General features: G+C 39.2%; 1 protein-coding gene across 4 annotated transcripts in view; it reads left to right on the top strand.

The window, feature by feature from the left end:
• Positions 1–21312, top strand: part of CDK14 (cyclin dependent kinase 14) — a 693217-nt gene that overhangs the window by 167534 nt on the left and 504371 nt on the right. The window lies entirely within an intron of this gene.

Raw genomic sequence — 21312 nt, 5'->3', positions numbered from 1 at the left:
ACTTGCCCAAGGTGACAAGGAATTGAACCAGGTTCCCCTGCTCCAAACTCAGCAACAGTAGGCCAGTTGGGGGGAGGTCAGTGACTTTACTCACTGAGCCACTCCTTCTCCCATGTGAAGATGAAAACTGATTAAAGAGAAGTAAAAAATTGATCAGCATCAAGAATCTCAAAAATAATAATAGAGAATTTCGACTACATGTAAAAATCACAGAAGGTTGCTCGAGTTCCATGGAGATACTTTAACAAACAATGAAAAATAAATGAAGATTGTACAGTAGTTCAAAGCGTAGGAAAAACTGGTGGAATCGCTAACAAAAACAGGATATGAAAACATCAGATGACCGAATGCCGCTCCGGGGAAAAAAACAGTTCTGTAGTGGAGGTAGATGGTAGTATATGCCATGTCCCAAACTGGGGTGTGAGAAGATGCCGTGGTGGGAAGAGGCTGATCATCCGGGCCACTGAAAATGCTGTTGCAGGCCACGGGTTGGCCACCCCTGTCATAGACCCTAAATATTGAACCTTCAGGTAGCGTATACCTTGTCTAATTTTCAACAACAACACTGGAAACAACAAGAAATTAAACAATCATAAGATATACAGCACGAAAAAAAAATTGAATATACATAATTGTATAAGACTATGCACAAGCATATAACTTACGATGTAAGAAAATATGGTGCAATATGGTGAAGAAGAACATTGGATATAACATCATTTTATAAACCTACGATTGCTAAAAGCAAATCAGCACACTGAAACAGGATAATGGATCAACAATAAAAGACTGTGCACTTATTATTAAGAGAGCTAAGGACTTAAACAAGAAATTAGACAAGAGCACCGATAACACTGTGCATAATTAAGCAGATGAAGAGTAAGAAGAAACCAGCAATAATGTACCATGCATACACACAAGAAGTAACAAAAGCAATAAAATCCATGAAGAATGGATGGACACAGGGGCAGGTTAAATTACAACTGAAATCTTGAAAGAAGATAAGGAAGAAGTAGTGAAAATCCTTTCCAATACTATAAGATACAATACTTGAAGAACAGCAAAATTCCAAAACCAAGGAGAAGTGCCATAGTTCTCCTCATCCATAAGAAAGAAGACCTCAAGAACAATAGACCATTCTCGTACACAATTTTTACTCACTAATCGGCTGCAGCAGACCCTGGACTTTGCCCAGCCTAGGCAACAAGCCGGATTTGGCAGTGAATTCAACAGAATGGACCAAATCCAAGTTGAACAAGAATTGATTTCTTGAAGTATAGTATACATCCTACCACAAAACATGGGCTTTCTAGATTGCGAAAAAGCATTTGATTCTATCTACGCCGCAGCTGTTTTAAATCCATTAAGAGGTCAAAATGTTGAAGAAGCATGAATTGATATTATGTAGAACATTTATGAGAAGGCCACATCAACCATCAGACTACATGAAGATACAAGCAATATAAAGATTAGCAAATATGGTTGGGGGAAACCATATCACCAAAGCTTTTCACATAAACACTTATATTGTTTAAGACCTTGAATTGGGAAAAAAAGGGAATCATAAACATTATGCATAAGCATTATAAGTCCTTTACGATTTGCAGACAATATTGTTATTTTTGCTACAAGTTCGGAAAACCACCAGCAAATAATCAGACACCTCATTATAGCAAGTTAAAAGGTGGACATCCATAGGAATCTCAGCAAGAAAAAAGTGATATTCACGTGTCAACTCTATAAATAACAACAATTTAAAAACGAGTAGGTGGAAACTATGTCTACCTTTAGCAGGCAAGTATCAACGGTTGGGAAGCTTTCAAATGAAATCAGTAGGAGAATGGAGCTAGGAGGGAGCACATTTTAATGGAATCTTCACCTGTGACTTAAGAGGAAAGTGTTTCACAAATGTATTCTGCCTGTGCTCACATAAATGTGAAATTTAAAAGGTAATTCGGAAGCGTTAGACAACTCAAAGTAGTATGGAGAGATGTATACTGGGTATTAACTGAAGATACATGAAAAACAATGAATGTCTTTATAAGCAAACAGAAGTAATGGCATCCACAAGGAAGAAATGAAAGTGGTTGTGGAACAAACACATCACAAGGAGTCTGCAGTATACATAATTAACTACTATACTATATTACAGTAATTTAGGACTTTTTAATCTTAAGAGATACATTTGGACATGTCCTTACCCATATTTTCCTTTCTCCAAATTCAAGCATGATTCTACATATGGGTATTTTTGCTCCTACCGGTTGAGGCATATAATCCCCTTCATTTGGTCAATTCCTTCCTCTAACTGAGCTGTTGAGATACTGTAGTCACAAAGATAACCGGGTCAGAAACAGTCTATACAAATTTTTTTTTAGAGGATAATCTCCAAGTTTGCTATTCTTATCTTCTACTTTTTTTTTTTTTTTTTTTATAAACTTCGGGATGGGTAGTGTACAGTATATGTGTACTCATGGATGGATTGAGAGAGAGGTGAACATTTCCTCATCATTATTTTTCTTTCCCCTATGGCATGTCCCCATGAATACATACATAAGAGGATGCCACCAAACATTCCTGTTCTGGGTGGGATTTAAGGGCTTCTTCTTGCACTACTGCCAAAAGAACCTTTTTACCACATCTGGCTTATTCAGACAAAAAGACATCCAATGCTTTATGAAAGTATTCAGAGATGACCATGTAGCTGTCTTGTACTGTATATCTCTTCAAGCGATGCTTGAACTGTAAAGTCCAGGAAGCTGCCATGGCTATAGTTGAATGAGTCTGAATCTTCACAGGACATTCAACCTTTTCCTTATTGGCTTTCGTTATACATATTGTTATCCATCTGGATATGCAGTAGTACATACAGTACAGATGGAGGCAATGGGACATTTCCTTCGCCCCTGGAACAATACAAATAATCTGTCCCCATGCCGGAATTCACGTTACCTGTTTTAGGGCTCTGACCGCATCTAAACATGAACCCCTTTTTTCCTTTCCATTATACAATTTATAGAAAGGAAAGTACTTTATTATTATGCCCCGATTTAAATGAAAGTCCGATGCCACCTTTGATCTAAGTGGCAGAACTATTCTCATGACAATCTTGTATGTATGCAGAATAAAATAGGGAGACACATACAAAAAGGCTTGTAATTCTCCCACCTTTTTAGCCAATGTAATTGCCATTAGGAACACTTTCCTTAAAGTTAGCGAATTATCCGATAGCTGATGCGAGGGTATTCCTGTAAAAGCATCTAGAACTATGTTCAAATCCCACGGAGGGGTGCAGTATTAAGTCCTAACTTCTTGACTGCAAATACAGATGTAGCAGACGTTATTGCACCTGTTATCAGGTTTTTAGAAATGGGATATTGAAAGAATGTTCCTAAAACTTCAGTATGAATCTTTAACGATTTAGACTAGGGCCTATGTCCAAACCCGCTTGTAAGAACCCCCACATTCTTGTAATGTTCCTATTATTAGTATCTTATCCCCTACTAGCAGAACACAAAAAGTAGGTCATCCCCACATGATTATAAATCCTAGTAATTTATTTCTTTCGCGATTGCAGTACCGTGTGTATAACATGGCATGAAAGTCCAGACCTCCTCAACTGTCCCCTTTCCATTTCTACTCCGTCAATGCTAGGAAAGGTGGATTTGGTTGGATAACTGGGCTCCTTGAAAGCAGGTCATATGCTACTGGAAGTCTCTATGGTTTGTCATCTGACATTGCCATGAGGTCAAACCATGTTCTCCTTGGCCAATATGGAGCTATTATAATCTCTTATGTTGCTTCCTCCTTTATCTTTTTTAATACTCTGTATCATGAGGTTCAGGAAAAAAATGTATGTAAATAACTCCAAAGAATTGACATTGCATCAAACCACTGCACCTTACACTTTATGTTCTTGACAAAAAGACTGAAACGTCATAATTGTATTAAGTCACCTTCAGATCTATGTCCAGACATCCCTATCTTTCTGCAATCTAAAGAAACACTTCCATGTATTGTTCAGTGACCACTCTCCTGGATGATCCATATTGTGATTTAAGTCCTCTGATGTATTACATTTCCCTACTGTATGTGTAGCTGAGAGATATGATGCACTCACCCCGGTTCCCTGAATAATTTTGGATACTTCCCTCATAGCCAATGTGCCTTTGTGAGAACCAATCAGAGGAGCCAGGTCTGATATCTCAGTATCTCTTGAAAGGCCTCAGGTTTTGGGCTTAGATAACTGACATGTCTAAATGTTGTGTGCCACCTTGTTTGTTGAGGTGTGCTATTGTGGTTGCATTGTCTGACATTTTGATCTGAGGTTGTTCTTTAGTAGGCAGGACAATTGTCATACATCTTAAAACACTGCTCGTCTCACCATGATTTTTTTTAGGGAAGAGACCTTTCCTCTGGCAAGCATTGACCTTGAATAAATGTAACTGCCACATTGTGCTCCTCAGCCTTCAGGTGCTGGTATCAGTAGTGATGATTACCCATTATGTGTTCTCAGTTTCTTTGCTTTTAATAGGTTTGCTTTGTCTGCTAGGACAACCAGATTTTTTTTGGCAAATTCTGATTACAACTTGCCAATATGTTGCTCTAGAGTGGTCTTTGATGATCCTGGGGCACCACATCCATGGCTGAATTTAACCACCCAATTAAACTTCAAGCAAAGGTACTGTAGTGCCGACGAGTATTCTAAAACAAATCTGGGGCAATCACCAACAAGACCCAGGTAGATGCTGGGTACATGCTGGGTACATGATGCGACATTTCTGCAGACAGACTAATGGCCCATCGGATTAACAGCGGGGGTCCCTGGCAGTCCCAATCTGAGACTGCCAGGGACCCCTGCTGTGTTAATCCGATGGGCCATTAGTCTCTGAAGAAATGTCACTGAAATGTTTGCAGCATGTACCTGGATCTTGTTGGTGATAGCCCCAGATTTTTCAAGGCAAGTTTTAGAATACTTGTCGGTGCCCCTGTTTGCTCTTTAAGTTCAGCCACTTTGCCTCTTCCATTATGTGGATTGCCTTATCTGAAAACAAAAGTTTGCCTTCTCTAGTATTGGAGACTATGCCCAAAAATTGGATCCCTTGAGTTGGTTGTAATGTTATCTTTTTCTATATTTATAATCCATCAATGGTCACTGAATATCCTTAAAGCTTGATTTACATTTTCAATGGCCTTCATTTCTGATCTTGCCCAGGTGAGGAAACTGTCTACATAAAGAGGAATTACAACACCTTGCTGTGTAATAGAACCTTTTTAAAAGTCTTTGTAGTTCGTCTGAAGGGAAGTCATGAAAACTGGAAAGGTTTGTTTTAACTAGATAGTAGTTATCTCTAAAACTCATGCTTGACGTTGATTGAATGTTGAGTTTTCAAAGTAATGATAAAGGATGGGGGGCCGGGGGTTTGAATACCCACTCACAACTGTAAACATAGTTACATAGTAGATGAGGTTGAGAAAAGACATACGTCCATCAATTTCAACAGTTTTGCTTGATTGAATAACACGTGAAAATGCAAGTCAGAATTAGAAAGCATACTATATCAATGTGTCACCACAGCAGTGGCGTCACTACAGTACACTTCCCCTTTTGCATTCCTAAGGCAAATCTGAAAATAGTTTTTGTCCACATCTTACCCTTCATTGAGCACACACCAAGTTAGTTGATCCATAATGCTGTTGCGGTAGAACCCTGTAAGAAAAAAAATGCTCAAAAGCTTTCTTATTGGAATGCAAATAGCAACGGAACATTAACACATTTTCTGCATTTTCTCACCAGTTTTGATAATGTCCACTTGACAATCTACCACCACATTTGGCTGCTTGGACTATTCTAACGGCATGTATTGTAATCTAATTGTGTTGAATCATAGCAACCATGGACATGAGTCATTTATGACTTGGCTTCATTTGAAAACACCAAAAATGTAATCCTTTGAACTACTTAAGTGTACTTTTTTGTTCTAGATATAAACGGGACATTCTCAATTAACTCATTCTGTGCAAAGTACAGGAGGTATAATTCTGGGGCATAATCAGAATTGCTACCCTGGTATTTGATCATCTTCAGATCTACACTCTAAGCAAGGATAACGGTCTCATATTTGTTTGTAAAACACTTTTTTTCCCGCAATAAAGTTGACAAATGCAGCAGTAAGGCTTCTGTGGCATAGAAAATCCTGGCATGGATGAAAATAGGATTTTATACGCTGTTGAGTTTATAACTTTAAGATCTTCCTCATATTTTGAAGTTTCTTCCTCAGTACTGCTGCCAGCAGTAAATACATTCCTTGTCCTGCCAAAGATTCTCTGCATGAAACTCTAGGCTATGTCTTTTTCTCTTTCTATTTAATCCCTTATGTAGAAAGGGTATATTAATCAAAGTCTACTACCTAAAAACTAGGGCAAAACAAGTGTAAAAGGAAGATTTTTTTACCCTAGTTTGAAATCCAGTAGACCTTTTATTAATAGCCACACTAGAGTTAGATCCTCAGAAGTCCATTAAATAGTTAATAATACATTAACTTCAGTTAACATCTCGTTAAGGGCTAACTGTGATCTTCAAAGCTCACCAATGCTGTTTTCAGGTGTAAGGAGCCCTTGCTTTACTATATGTTCGTGCTAATGATACAGTGTGCAAAAGAGGAGTTCACTATAACACATTTCCTCAGAGCTCCGTTATAGTTAACACAGTCAGAGCTAAAGGTGGAGATACTCACATCCAGATCCTGAAATATGTCGCTTACAGGGCCTGGATAAGTGTAAAACTATAGTTAGGTATGATTAAACTATTGTTTTGTTATTTACCGGGTTCTTTTCCTCTCCTGTCTTCTGTTATTTTACTTTAATTAAACACCTATCAGGGATCTGATGGAAGTAACACCATCTTTGGATAAAACAGGCTTAACGTTGTTTGAAGCTAAAGCATGGCTGTGCAAACTTGACATAGGGTTAAGTGTATGCTAACGAGATAACAAATGACCGCTGTTTTTGCATGTATTTAACTTTCGATACCCGTTAAACCCAGTAGGTAACGTCACGTTAGAAGCCCCGATTTTAACAGCGCTTTGAGTATGTACCCCCAAGTATCTGTAGTTGCCTGGGTAATAGACTATATTGAGTAATGGATAAATATTAATGTGTATAAAGTATACTGTACACACAGCTGCAGACAGTGGGGAACAACCGGGTAAGGGCCTCACTTCAAGCAGCAGACACCTCTGTTGACCCCCTCTGGCCTGCGAGGCTGCAGGTAGGCACACAATTGTCTCCCTCCTCTGCTGCGGCCCTCACTCGGACCCAAATCTATATCCCCCACTCCCAGGCCCATAATCACCTCTACCTCCCCCAGTCCCATGACTATCTCTTTCTCTCCCCCGCCCCCCCGAGCCTATAACTATCGCTCTCCGCCCAGGCCCATACCTATCCATCCCCGACTTATCCCCTCTTCTCCCCACCCATAACATGATCAGCTCTCTTATGATATGAGAGTAGGACAATTACAAACATATCATTTATTGATTCATGAACTGCTACAATAATAACAAATAATCAGCTAAACACAAATTGACATGCACAAGGGCAGATTTAGGGATAACAAGTATGTGACTACATCACACCATGTACAGTATCTGTCATCATACAGTAACTCTGTGCCCAGGACATACTTGAAAATGAGAGGTAACTCTCACCCTGCTTTATAAACATGCAGAGAAAGGGGGAACAACAAAATCATAATAGGTACTGAATAATATGTATTGCCAGTTCAAGTAAAATCTTCAGCTGATTAAGAAGTATATAGCTCTAATAATGTTTATCATACAAAATAAAATGTAGGCATATATCAGGGTTATCTGCTTAGAGGCACTTATAACATCCACACCAACATGCTGAGGTAGTCTTCTAGTTTACATAATATAAGCAGTGTGCTTGTCTCTAATTTATGTTTTAACTAATACATGCAATGATTACCTTTAATTGTTGCCATGATTGTATGGGACTAATCTAATGTGCTGGATAATATTGAACAACAACTGCCACCTCTGATGTGGCGACCCTCACCCCCCCGCCCCCCCCCCCAAAAAAACGGGATAATAATAGGTGTGAACTTTAATTATGTAACAATTTACTATGTGTTTTTTTTTTTTATTGCTGCAACAGGGCAAAACTGTAGACATGCCGCTAAGCGCCCATTTTTTCACGACATACATACCTTGATGTTGCTCGGAGCACTGCCTGACGCACGCAAACACAGAAGTCTGTGCGTTAAAGCAGCTTCACAAATGCTGATCGGCGGCTGCACAAAGTGCTCTAGAATTTTCCCCTCATACATAGCCTCCATTTAGTTTTAAAACAGATCACAGTAAGTATGAGGGCAGTGGTATCTTAGTGGACTTAAACAGGGATTATGATAAATACCTTTATACATTTTGAACAGTGAATATACTGTTTTGCTTTGTTACTATTGGGACCAGTTCCCTCACACTTGGCTACAGCTGAACCACTTCCCTAGCTACAGTATTGATATCGTATTCAAAATATTTCTATGCATTTATATTCTGAAGAAGCAATGATATATACAGTAATTAATTGGATTTGTTTTGAAAATACTGCCCGACATGTTGTAAGATGAGAATATAGTTCATTACGAACCAACAGCATTTATAAATTAGGATGAATCTGATACTGTACATCTTTTGCACAATTCCTGACAGACTACCTGATTCCTCGTTGCTGTCAAGTTTAGTCACTAAAACCCCAACTCCCAATAAGCACAGCTAAATCTAACAATATGATATTTCTGCTTTTCTTAAGAATGCTATAAGTAATACAGAAAATAGATTATTGTAAGACATATTAGGTACAAGACATTGCAATTCCCTTACGTACTAATTAATTGCATTGTATATTCTTCAGGCCATACAAAAGCTTTCAAACTGAGGGAGCACTACCCCTACAAATAGTGCCCTGGCAATTGACTTGTATTGAAAAGGATAAGGTAAAATCATGGATAACCATGGGAGGATTTCAATCAGTGCTTTTCGATCATAATGAACAGGTTCAAGATTAATGAGCAGCGTGCCATACCTTGCCATCAGCCCTTTTATCTTGCACCTGCAAAGGAATCCAGACTTTCTGCACTCCCCTAGTTGAACTACAGTCCCTTTTTTTAGTTTCTTGGTACCACAACAGTTAGCTGTATACATCTTGTATATAGTATGTATGTATGTAGTGTTATATTACGTTTCTGTAATCCAGCATCATTCAGTTTAGTAAGCATAGTATGCATTTGATAACACTGATCTCAGTCTGTGTTTAACAACAATCTACATCAAGACAGCGCATTCTTTTTTTCCCTACGCACCCCTGCCAGTTGTCCCCCTTCCTGCGCGCTCCCCCCCCCCCTTACCTCGGCTCGGGCATCATGACGCCACGTTGTCATGGCAACGTGACGTCACATGACCCCGCAGCGTCATTTGATTTTACGTTCTCCAGAAGCCGTCTGAGCCAAGGTCAGTGCAGTTTAGTTTACAGAGGCCTTCGCTGCTTCATCGGTATTTAATTTAAGTGCCTTTGGGAAGTGCGCGAGGCCTCTGTAAACACTGCGCAGACAATCTCGCACCCCCAGTTTGCGCACCCCTGATCTACTGTACATCATTCCATGAAAACCCTTAGGCCAGATCCACAAAAGGGTGCTAAGCTTTAGCATGCCTTTACTCCCTTTCATTTGAACTCATTGGGAGTAAAAGCGCGTTAATGCTTAGCACCCTTTTCTGGATCTGACGCTTTGTGCTGATGTCCAGGTACATAGAAGAAATGAAATAATCAATTCAGTGTGATGAATGTACAGTAGTTATGTCTCCTCTATCCTCATGCAGCACCACTTACTCATAAGCACTTTATAGATCAGGAGTAGAAAACATCTTTGCAATACAATTCTCTGGGTAATATGGAGACCGGAGTTTGCACTGCAGCAGTATGTGATGTGCTGGATGTAATGTATCCATTAACAACGTGTATATTTAATGTAGCAAACAAATCTATGCATAGAAATAGGGATACCATATTGTACTTTAAGCTGGTACACAGTGTGTATCAAAAGTCATGTTTACATGTCTGCATCCCAGTGCAGAGATTTGGTTCCTGAACACATTAGCCATAGACCAAAGACAATAAGTGGCACATTGAACACTTTGGCACATTGAACACTTTAGCAAAGAATGTAGATTTATGGAGTATAGAAACTGCTGAGCCCATGTCCAACATTTATTCAGGAATTTCAGACTTCTCCCCATGTTGAGCAACAACATACAAAATAATGTGTTCTATGTATCACATGTGAAACTGTTTCTTTCCACACTCAAAATAGTAACATTAGGTACAAACATTACTAATGTGTTGATCTGTGAGGTTGCTACAACATACATTATTTAGCACAATGTCCAATTTGGTGCAATGATTGCACTGAACTTTATTTGCGGGACATTTGATATCATTTCTAGAGATGTGCAGAATTTATGCTGAAGTTCCCATGCCAGGACATAAATTTAAAACACAATTAGGATGCGCTAACACAAACTGTGATCTAAACTAAATAAACAAATGTACAAATCAGTGCTGCATGAAAAAGGACTGTTCCCAGTTTTATGTGATGGTGTCAACATGGGGAGAAGTCTGGAAAATCAGCGCACCTCAGTATAATAAAGGGGGAAGAAAAAAAGAAGAAAAATAGTGAAGCACGTTCACAGAAAACTTTCAACACAGCAAAATGGTGAGATATGTACTTAACTGAAAGTCCGAGCTTTATACCGAATAGAGACTGTTCAGAGACTGAGTCACACTTTATGAGAGGGTCAGGGCCTCAAGCCGATGGTAGCCTCTCAAACCAAGAAATTACTGAAGAAGAAACACACCGGAGCCAGAGAGTGAGACTCCCTCCAACAAGAGTGGCGTATGATTCGCCATGGGCACCCCATTATGAGTCTCAGCAGTTGTCTTGGAGCAGGTTTGCCTCTATAACGACGGTGCTGACCAAAATATTTAACATTGTTTAGATACTGTTACTAAGTTAAGTTATCTATTGTATGAATTTTTCGTTATATAAAGTATGTGTAGCATAACGTTTCTCAAGCGGGGTCGTTGACATCTCCACCAGGGGGAGGATGTAGAGGTTGCCCCCTAACTTACCTCCGCTGTGAGGGGGAACTGCTCGGCTCCTCCGGCAGACCCAAATGTAAGTTGCGGTAGCCATCTTGGGAATCGCGGAACTGCAACTCCCAGAAGCCGTTGGTGGGGATAGGTCCCATGGGCCATCCCAACCAATGAGAAGTGAGATGCCATTTTGTGGATCCGGATCGACAAGAAGTCAGTGTGGTTAGTCCTGTGGGGGCCAGCAAGGAGGACGGATGTGTCCAGGGAGCAAGTAAGCCCCTGGACTAGGCCAGAATGTTGCCCTAAGGCCTCAGTTAGGCCCGACCACAATTGAGCATAGTATTGCAGGGAAGGACCTAGATATGAACCCTCCCTTATAGAGCAGCACCCCCCCCCACTGCACCAGCGGACGGTCATCCGCACGGTGACCTGCAGACGGCCTTGCGTGTGGCTGCCAGAAGCGAGGCACTTCAACTGAAGCCATCACTACGTACGTGGCCTGGAGCGTAAGGTATGAGTGGATTTATGTTGGAGGCCCCACTGCGTGAGACCTGATTCAACGCTGCTCCACAAGTGTTCTGTGATCAGGAGCATTGACCAGGAAGGTACCACCATGCACCTACACTTCACAGGGGTAGCGCTACCTCACACTTGGAGGGGATTGTTCTGCGGACACCGAGGTTCTAGGTGCCCAGGGCACCCTCAGTACTTTGGGGGACCACCATTAATGTTAGTGCATTGCTTTAAATTGATGTGATATATTGTTATCTTTGTTATACTGTAATACAGTAAAGAAGTTATATTATACCGGGTTGTATAGTAATTATTGTTTCCTATACGGAGTAATCCGCTTACGCTGGGATTCTCATAGGTAGAGGTGCTGCACCGTGAGATATATCACCCCAGGCTCCCCAGAAGGGGAGGCTTTGGCCTCCTGTGAGCCTCACCAGTAGCAGCAGCACACGTAATCGCCCACGGTTTCCCTTAGGAATAGGGAAAGGGGGTTACATATATTCTTATCCTTGCGTTTCTTTTCTTCTTCTTTTTTATTTTAGCTCCTGCAGTCTTTATTGTAGTGTAGTGGTCTGATTTTTGCTTACATGTTATTGTTTTTAGTGCATACTACAGTATGAGCTAATACATATTTTTCTTTGTTTAACTTCATATGGTCACATAGTTACATAGTTACATAGCAGATGAGGTTGAAAAAAGACATCCGTCCATCAAGTTCAACCTATGCAAAATTTAGATGACACATACTTTATCCTATATCCGTACTTACAGTATATTAATCCAGAGGAAGCCAAACAAAAAAACCCCAGTGAAATATCATCCAATGATACTGCTGCGGCAGAGTTTATTCGAGCATTTGCCCGTTCTCTGCCGCAGCAGTAGCCTGGCGCGCGCCCGAGAGTGACGGGCGCGCGCCGAAGCAGCGGAAGAGCGCCCTCCGATCGGGGCGCTCTCCCTACCGCTGCCGGGTCCGCCGGGTCCCCCGGAACCCCCTGCCGCTGTCCCGCGATCGCGGGACACCAGGGCTCCCTCGGGGAGCCCCTGGACGCGCGTGCAGGGGGCGCACGCTCCCGAAGACGCGTGACCGCGCGTCTATGACGCGCGGCACGCCGAGGGGCGGCCACTAGCAAGCCGGGAGATTTCCCGGCTTGCGGTACAGACCACACTCAGATAAAGTGTGTCGGTACTGTATCTCATAAGGGGAAAAATAAACTCCTTCCTGACTCCAATAATTGGCAATCAGATTACTCCCTGGATCAGCATCCTTCCCATATTTACTTATTTGGTATATACCTGTATACCTTTCCTTTCTAAAAAGATGGCCAACCTTTTTTATTTTTTTAAACCAATCTATTGTACAGTATCTGCCACCACAGCCTCCATGGGTCTCTCGTGGAGTCTTTTTTCATGAGTGCGGGCCACCTATTTTGTGTTTTTATATGTATTTTTAGGGATTTAAGGGCCCTGTTGCTTGCCTCGCACCTTTTCATATTGCTGCATTCACACATTGGAGTGCTGATTCAAATTGTGTTTTTTTGTAATAATTGATCATGTTACCTTAGTGATATAAGGATACATTGCAGCTGCCGAGTTACACTGGCTGAAGCAGCCATTATGTTAGGCACACAATCAGGATTTTTACAGATTTATAACAGGAGCACCAAACAATTGCCATCTTAGGTAAGAATATAAAATTATACATTGTCACATGCTTTAAATATAAAAATAATAAAGGAAAAGTTGGAACATAGTATTGCTGCTTTAAATATTTTTGCACAGATTTTACAAATGTGTTTCAGGCAAAAATACCTTTTGTATGATTAATGATTATAAAGATCAGTTGCCCAAAGCATTGGGTAGTATGAAAGTGTGTTGGGTGTTATACTTTTGATGCATCATTTATTTGTATTTGTTCTTTTGAAACTTTGAAATGATTTATTACAATTTTAAACTCTTTTAAATAATAATGTTTTGATCAGTGTTTGGGGGAAATGTATCAATGATACCACAGCAATTTTGGAATGCAAACATTTCTGAAATTATTTAATACAATTTGGATACTCTTTTGCATAATGGGGGTTTTGTTCAGCCTTTTTTGGGCTTTGTATACATCTACTGTACTGTATATAACTATTTTAAAGTGGACTCGGTTTTAGTTTTAAAAAAAAACCTATGTTCATGGCATATAATGTAAAGGTTGGATCACCTCTTCGTTCTGGAAAATAAAGTGGTTGCAGATTTTTACTAATCAGTAGTACAGTATGTTTTGGACCAACAATTGACGCAGAATTTGACAAATGTATTCACAAATTCACATTCTTTTGTCAAAATAACTGTGTCCATTTTGTAGATTCAGGTAGAAATATATCTATTAGTTTATTGCCATGTTCTGGTGTATATACTTTGTGAATGTAAAAAATCTTTCATAGCATAAATAGTATATTCATAACATTAGTAGTAAATGGGCAATATCTATCTATCTATCTATCTATCTATCTATCTATCTATCTATCTATCTATCTATCTATCTATCTATCTATCTATCTATCTATCTATCTATCTATCTACATATCTAGCATTTTTTATTTAGTGTTTCTTGCTATATTTGAGAATATATTTTATAAGTCTAATGAAGAAGAAAGAGGAGGAAAAAACAGTTGAAATGTGCTGTCAAATTAATTATTATATAAGGTTAGTACATAAACTTAATGTATTCTGATTCTGTTTAAATGAGAACCTGGTACTGAAACATTTATTAATGCTGCCATCTGTTTCAAAGCAACATTTTGGAATATGACTAAAAAGATTAGTAATTATATTTTTTAACTTGAATGTTAATTAACTTGACTTACTTTAAGTTACATAATGTTTCCAATAGCAACTAGTTTCCACTGTTGCCAAAGGTTTTTTTTGTGAAATACAGATTTGTTAAATATTTGCATAGGAGAAAAGCCCAGTTTAAAAATGGACAAATGTGTTTTTTTGACATATAACATTTGTTTAAAAAAAAAAAAGAGAAAACAAAAGTATACTTTGCCTTCCAGGCCTTTTGTAATGTCACTAATAAATATATTAAATAGCACTGATCCCAGTACAGATTCCCTGGTTACCTTCTTCTCTTGGGAATGTACTCCTGGGGTCTTATAAGTTGCTGGAGTACACATATCAATACTGACATCAGGCTCACTGTAGTTAGTTACGTGACTCATCCTCCCTTTCACATTTGGGATGTGGGATTACCTTTGCTCTTTTCCGGTCATCTGTTAATAGGAACTGTTAAATAGTTCTGTTAATATCCATTAATTTAGCCCATCTGGCCCCTTTCAGCGTGAAAGTTCCATTAGGACTCTCTCAGATATACAGTAAATAGACTTTCCCTTTCCATTCCTATTCTTGTTGACAAACTGTGGTATTGTATCCTTGCTGCTGTGAAGACTGAGCAAAAATTATTATTAAGGTTGTCTGCTTTACCTTTGTCCTCCTCAACATGACTGTCCTCTTCTCTCTTTAGTCATACTTTCCCTCCTTTTGTTATTCTCTTTTCTCTTATATACCTAAAAATGTTTTGATCCCCTTCCTTACTGATTCGGCTATTTTCTCCTCAGCGTGGGACTTTGCACTTCTGATTACTTGCTTGGCCTCCTTCTGCCTAACCTAATATAGTTCTCTCTCTTCCATCTTCTAAATCTGTCTATAGATTTCTTGGAAGCTGTCCGTTTTGCTTTATGCAATACCTGCCACATCCTTTGAGAATGATATCAGTTTTCTTTTTATTGTACTTTTACTAATCTGCCTGACAACGTTGGTTGCTTTTAATATTGCATCTTTTCGTTTTTAAGAACAAAAAACAAAGAAGCCCAAAGCTACATCCAATATGACAAAAATACACAGTGAAATACCTATATATATCTCTTGCAAAAGGTTCATTTAGTGAAACCCCTTAGCCCAGGCTTGTCCAACTCCAGACCTCAAGGGTCGCAAACAGGCCAGATTTTCCAGATATCCCTACGTCAGCACAGCTGGCTCAATTAGTGGCTCAGTCATACTGAGCCACTAATTGAGCCAGTTGTGCTGTCGTAGGGATATCCTGAAAACCTGGCCTGTTTGTGGCCCTCGAGGACTGGAGTTGGATATGCCTGCCTTAGCCAAAGCGTTATAAGCCTGCTAGCCACATCAAGGCGTGACCATTAGCTTTTGTCCAGCTGGTCTCAGCTGTTTTGGAATCTGTGGCCCCTCCCTCCCAAGGTTTAAGCTCGCCCCTCCCCACTTTTCAAGTGAGCAGGTCTTGCATGCAGCTGATTGTGACAGATCCAAAGCGATCATTCTTCCTCTAATTATAGAGGTAAATAAGAATTTTAATCAGTTAGTGTTAGGACCTGCTAATGGTCATGCCTTGATGTGGCTAGCTGGCTTATAACGCTTTGGCCAAAGGGTTTAACTAAATTACTAATTTTCAAAAGATATATAGGTATTTCACTGTGTATTTTTGTCATATTGGATGTAGCTTTGGGCTTCTTTGTTTTTTATTGTTTACATTTAGCCACACCCACTAGCACCCAAATGACACTTATATACATATATATTATGTGGTAATTTTTGGGGTTCCTTAAAGCTTGCTGGTATCTGTGTGTTTATTATCTTTTTGTTTTTTCCTACTGCTCTTGAACTCCACTCAAATACCCCCACCCTGCCAAAGAATCCCTCAAATATTTTACCACCAACGAAAAGTCAGCTCTCCTAAAATCTTTGTTTTTGTGTGGTGTGACTCAAACTCTGTCCTTATACTACACCATACTGATTGATGATCAGTGGAACCTACTATAAGTTATCACACAGAATTACATCTTATACCCTGTCAACATTTGTAAGTATTAAGTTTACTAGTGTTTCCTTGCGAGAGATGTCCCTCACCAATTGCTTGAGAGATGACCCCTGCAATGAATCCAGAATGTCGCTGCCTCTGGCAGTACACACACACACACACACACACACACATACAAAAAGCTTTGAATTCCAGCTAACTAAAATAAACAATAAGAGAAAAATGCCTAAATCTACATCTGAAAGAAATCCAGCAATGCACATCTGCATTTAATTTTTAGGCAAAATATAGTTAAAGTAAAAGTAAAATGTAAGCATAAAAAAACCAGACAAGGAACATAGAAGAAAAGCATACATAGTAATATTTTGATACCTTAGTCTACTAGTTTTTTTTATTGAGTGTCAAGCCAATTTAAAAGTCGATCAAGCATCTAATATATAGAGTATGCCTAATGAGAAAGTACACCAATTTTAAAATAATCACTGGCCACACAGAATATAAATAATGAGATTATTCAATGTTTATGATAATACCGGAATGTGTGGCAGGAAAGATTTGTGTATCTGGAGATAGTTAAACATTTTAATTAGAAATTACCACCGACTGACTGATCATATTGCATTTCCAGTTAAAACATTTAAAACTGGAAATGAAAACTCGTTTCTTACTGCGTTTCACCGCTTGTTAACACTGATTTGTTCATATAAGGAAAAGACAAGAAAAACTGATTCTATAAAAACATAAACCCTGAAAAACGGAATCTCTATTTATTTACCAAGGAAAACAGCACCTACTGTATGTTTTGGAGTTATATGTTAATATTGTATGTTAATACTGTATGAGTTATATGTTAATACTGTATGTTTATTTCTGTGAGGATGATGGGATTTCTTTATAAAGGATACTGCAGTGAAATCCTACTAAACTGGTTTTTCACAATATTTTATGGGATTCAGATGAATAGAATATAGAAACATTACAAATATTTGAGAAATGAGAGTAAGTGGTAGTGGTGCCTCTGATATAATACAGTGCAAAAGCATGTACTACTAAATTGTGTATAATATTGTATTGAGCGTTTTTCCACAAACATAGAAATTGACAGCAGATAAGAACCACTTGGCTCAATAAATCTGCCCATTTTCCTAAAGTGTATCTGGTGTGAAATTGCTAATCCTGTTAAATCCTTGGCTTTCTTTCATGGTAAGGATTCCATTCTAAACCAATATCTAGGCTCGCCAATGGGAGTGGTGCCAATCTGTCCAATATGAAAATTAACTATACTGTAGTACTCCATCTAACTTTTGCACTCTGCTGACACCTATAGATGAAGCAGACGTCATTGCACCCGCTGGAGCATTGTCGCTGGACACACATAACGTGCTAGCAGGAGCAGACACCATTGTCTTTAAATTAGGCGTGCAAAAAAGGGATGGGGCAGACGCTTTATTGAGGCTGCTGGCGCATGCCTGCGATTGCAATAAAGTCTGCTACGTCTGTGTTTGATCTGAAGGATACTGCAATTCAGTTCCATAATTATGAGCTTACTTAAAATAGTTACATAGTCAATGAGGTTGAAAAAAGACATGTCCATTGAGTTCAGCTTATAGTAAACGGAGTCAGCTGAGATGCTCATCCCATATTTGTATTTATATTGATCCAGAGGAAGGCAAACAAAAAACCCCAGTGAAATATTTCCCAATCATGTCTCATTGGGTAAAAAATTAATTCCTAAATACAGTAATGGCAATCAAATTTCGAGCTCGATCAACATGTTTCATATGTTTACTTATTTGGTATATCCCTGTATACCTTTTATTTTTTAAAAGACAACTAACCACTTTTCAGTCTGCTATCACAGTCTTAATGGGTAGTAAATTCCACATTTTAATTGTCCTTTCTGTAAATAACCCTTTCTTTTGCCGCTGGTGAAAGCTCTCCTCCAATCTCAAGGGATGATCGCATGTCTTTTGTACGGTCCTTGGGATGAAGTTCCCTTAGAAGTTCCTTGTAAGGATCCTAAATATATTTGTAAATAATAATCATATGCCCCCCTTGATGTATATGTTCTAATGTTAACTTAGCTAGCCTTTCTTCATAAGTCAGACCTCACATTTCATTTATTAATTTGATGGTTCTCTATACTTTTTCCAATTCCATAATGTCTTTGATGGAGCGATGCTCAAAACTGTACTCCATCCGGAAGGTGTGGTCTTACCAAGGATTTATACATTAGGAAGATGATTCTGTCTTCCCTTCCATCCATACCCCATTTTACGCAAGATAAAATCCTATTAACCTTTGCCTGACATTGAGGACTATTATATATAGTATATAGACAGTACATACAGATGCAGCGGCCGCTATTCAAACAAATCACAGAGCCATTTTCGTGTGCGCTGCTGTACCACGCGGCTTTAACACGGCCAATCGCCCCAGACAACCGTGTTTATCGCGGTTGCTTTGTTTGAATTTCATGGATTGTGTGCAATTAAATACAATGAAATGAATGAATTGTAATTTCTGCACTTGCCTGCGCTCGTGTCTTAAGGCGGTACGGGTGGAAGAAATTGCGCGCCAACACATGGGTATTCCGAGGTATTCACCGCGTGAAGTGTTTCAATAATGGCCGCTGCATCTGTACACATACTGTCTACAAGCAAACTCCTCAATTCTTCTCCATCCAGCATTTGCCTAATTTCCCCCCATTTATTTTGTATGTAGCCTGCTTTTTCCTCCTTCTCAAATGCATAACCATAAATGTATCTGTATTTAAGACAACTCTCTGCTGCCTATCTTTCAACCAGTGTTCAATCCAGGTACAAATATTTTCACCCAGACCAATTTTTCTATTTTGTACCGTACACGATGCTCTTGTGTGGCCCCGTGTTAAAAGTTTAAGTAGACCATATCAACTGCATTGCCGTGATCTAAGTTCCTTTGTATCTCCTCAAAGAGCCTAATAATATTAGTTTGTGATGACCTATAACTCAAATCTATGCTATTAGTACTGTAATATTGTTGTTATCCAATAGGTATTCCTAGATATTATCCTTAATGAACCTTTAAGTAGCTTCCCCACTATTTATGTCAGGCTCACGGGTCTGTAATTTCCTGGTTGTGATCCAGCTCCCTTTTAAAATACAGGTACCACGTCTGCTTTACGCCAATCTTGTGGTACTGAGCATGTGGCTATGAAGTCCTTGAATATTAATTAATATTATATATCGGTCTGTCTATTACTGAACTTAGCTCCTGAAGACCCCTTCAGTGTATGCTATTGGGGCCAGATGCTTTATTTACCTTACATTTTCAAGCAACCCTTGCACTTCTTCCTCTGTTAATCAAATCTTTGTTAATGTTGAGGTTGCAGATTACTCCCACTGCAATATTTTTGCAATTGATGCCTCCTTGGTTTATATAGAGGTAATCATTTGTTTAATACCTTCTCCTCATCTGTGCTCATCTCACACTGAAAAATGGTTGTACATTCCCTTTTCTAATCTTCCTGTTATTTTTGTACTTGAATAATATTTTACGGTTGATCTTACTTTCTATTGCAGTCCTTTTTTTCATTTTCAACTTTGCTAATCTGATTGCCCTTTTGCAATTTTTGTTACATTCCTTGTAATTCTGATATGATGCTTCTGTCCCTTCTGGCCATAACAAGCGTAATGCCTGCCTCTTCCTTTCCATTTCCTCCACTACCTGTTTATTTAGCCACATCGGTTTAGACTTGTTTCTTTTATATTTATTGCTAAAGGGTATATATACACTGATAAGTGTACTCATTTAACAACATTTTGGAGACATAATTTTATGTTTTTTTTTCCTGGAATAACTTTATCCCCATTTCTTCTTACTTGATTTGCTGATAATATCCAAAACAATTGCATATTTTACTGTTAAAACAGCAGTCTAAGCTGCGTTTTTTTTAATGCAGCGCACTTTCCCCACCCCCTGAGAGATGTGTGGCTACGGTGTGTGTATATGGTGCAATACGTGTGGTGCACAGGAGATCTGAGTCTCCGCTACTGGGAACTTGGGGTAAACCTGAGTTCGGTCGGTAGCGCCTCCACCTGTACAGGATTCTATGATGTAGAATAACCCCACTACAGGACCTGCATACAATAAAACACACACTTATGAAAGATAACAGTTTTACTGAACATAAATAACCTTGGATATATATATATACCACCAACCAGGCCACTCACAGCGGTACCCTCCAATGCCCCGCTCCCCCACCCATGGTGTGTGCGACAGCGCTGCCCCACTATAGTGTTTGAGTTGGTGCACTGATACGTTGGGTACCTACCGGTGATGCCACACCCGGGCGCGCTGATGCAACAATGCTGGGATCCACGGATCCGATACTGATACTGCAAAGCCTCTGCCTCTACATTGGGTGGGTCCCTCATGGATTGTACCACCATAAACAATGTCTTTATTAATGTAGGGCGATCTGTGTCCTGGACCAGAGGCCGCAGCCACTGTCCGGCATCTCCCTGTGTCCATAACACTAATATATAAACAAAAAATGCTTGTTACCTTATAATACATTAAAAATGTATTTCAGAGTGGTTTTAAAAAAAAATCTACAACTATTTTCTCATAGTATAGAACTGATTAAAAAAAACATGTAGAATATTGTTTGGCTTTAATATGGCTTTAATATGTAAGAAAGTGAAATAATCTAAGCAGTTTGCAGTTATGACGCAGCACTCAGTTGATGTCTATATGCATGTGTTCGGTGCATTCTGAAAACAATTTGATATCCAGCTTTAGGTTATCTGCTTTATCTACAG

Source organism: Ascaphus truei, chromosome 2, assembly GCF_040206685.1.
Source record: "Ascaphus truei isolate aAscTru1 chromosome 2, aAscTru1.hap1, whole genome shotgun sequence".
Classification (NCBI taxonomy): Eukaryota; Metazoa; Chordata; class Amphibia; order Anura; family Ascaphidae; genus Ascaphus; species Ascaphus truei.
Note: the sequence above shows the minus strand (reverse complement) of the source record. Positions and strands in the feature narration are given on the sequence as shown.